A 2,099-nucleotide genomic window follows, 5' to 3' on the forward strand; every position below is an offset into this window, starting at 1 on the left:
TATTTGTCTCTACTTTGCTAAACTACTATGGACAGTAATTTAGCCATTCTATGACCATTCAAATATGAACAATTATTGACAAAGAACAGGTATTTTAAGAGCTTGGGATCCTCTTAATAAAGCAGTATTAACACACATTTTTCTATTTTTTTTTATTGTAGTAAAATACACATAACATAAAATGTACCATCTTAACAATTTTTAAGTGTACAGTTCAGGGGTATTAAGTACATGCATATTAAGTGCAGCCATTACCACCATCTATATCTAGAACTCTTTTCATAAATATATGGAAAGCTTCACGGAATTTTCATGTCATCTTTGTGCAGGAGCCATGCCAATCTCTGCTTTGTTCCAATTTCAGTATATGTGTTGACAAATGATGGAGTTTGGATGTGTTGTTCCCTCCAAAACTCGTGTGGAAATTTGATCCCCAATGTGGCAGTGTTGGAAACTGATTGAGTCATGGGGGTGGATCCCTCATGAATGGATTAATCCCTGGGGGAGGGGGGATTAATGAGTCAGTTCTCGCTCTATTAGTTCCCGCAAGAGCTCATTGCTTAAAAAAGACCCTGGCTCCTCCTCTCTCTCTCTCTCTCTCTCTCTCTCTCTCTCTCTCTCTCTCTCTCGCTTCCTCTCGCCATGTGATCTGCTTGTACCTGCCGGCTGCCTGCCACTTTTCCTCCATGAGTAGAAGCAGCCTGAGGCCCGTGCCAGATGCAGCTGTCCCAGAAGCGTAAGCCTAATAAACCTCTTTCCTTTATAAATTACCCAGTCTCAGGTATTTCTGTTATAGCAACACAAAACTGACTAAAACAACAAAGTGAGCACTATTGTGCATTTTTAAGAAACAATTTATTTACATAAAGAGGAAAACTGCTGAAAAACGAGTAAGAACTATTTTATTATTGTTATCAAAATAAATACTTAGACCAATTTCATAATGCTCCATATCAGGATATCGAGTCATGGAGAGTGACTATCATGTTCTCCCATATAATACCCTTTGATTCTTTACTCAGAAGCAAAATATAAGGATGGATTATCTAATCCAAAATGAACATTGCTATATTTTCCTAATTTTCTGTTTGAAAACGAAACAAATGAAAAATAATGCAAACTCAGATTAACTGAGTTCTTACTATATGCCAGGGACTACATTAAATATTTTACATTCATTGCGCATCTTAATCCAACAAGAGTGCAATGAGGTATTTCTCTTATTTTCATTTTAAAGATAATAAAACTGAGTCTTGGAAGGGTATAATTAATTACTCAAGGTCTCATAATCAGAAAATTGTAGGTGAAAGAGGTAGCCCTAGGTTGGCCTGACTCCAAAGTCCTTGCTCTTAACCTCTGTGTTCTATTATACATTTTGTAGAGAGATAGTAGGTCACACCTATCCCCAAATTTTAAATGTATGGCTTTAGAAGATCTCCCCAAACTCATCCTGTTTGTATAAGCATACAATTTTTTCTTGTGCAAACAATCATTTATATGCTGAACCATGATACTTACCTCATCAAAGTTTGGAGTTGTATTCTCACAATTATTTCTAAGTGTATTTTTTTTTAAAGCCATTTTACTGATTTACATACAAAAAGCTGTACATATTTCATGTATACAATTTGATGAGTTTGATGATAAGTATACACCCATAAAGCCATCACCACCATCTATGCTATAAGCCTATCCATCACTTCTGAAAGTTTTCTCCCACCCTCTTATTTATTATTATTGTTACTATTACTGTTATTATTTGTGATAACAACATTAAGATCTATCCTCTTAGCAAAATATTAACTATATAATACAGTACTGTTAACGATAGGCACTATACTGTACAGTAGGTCTCTAAGACTCATTCATCATGTGTAACTGAAACTTTGTACCCTTTGACTAATACGTCCCACCACCCCCTCCTTAGCCCCAGTAACAGATTTATGGGTTTTGGGTGACGGTGCAATGTCCTTTGGTACAATTTATCTACGTTCATGCTTGTCATTTGCTGACATCTAAAATGATGCCTTTATAATTAGAACATTTCTTGAAATAAAACTGCTGTGCCAGAAGACACCCTATAGAACGCAATTTCAACT

At 35.8% G+C, this 2,099-nt stretch overlaps 1 pseudogene; it reads right to left on the reverse strand.

The window, feature by feature from the left end:
• Positions 1–283: 283 nt before the first annotated feature.
• On the reverse strand, positions 284–379 carry LOC134381378 (U6 spliceosomal RNA; annotated as a pseudogene).
• Positions 380–2,099: the final 1,720 nt, after the last annotated feature.

This window comes from Cynocephalus volans, chromosome 6 (assembly GCF_027409185.1).
Source record: "Cynocephalus volans isolate mCynVol1 chromosome 6, mCynVol1.pri, whole genome shotgun sequence".
NCBI classification, from domain to species: Eukaryota; Metazoa; Chordata; class Mammalia; order Dermoptera; family Cynocephalidae; genus Cynocephalus; species Cynocephalus volans.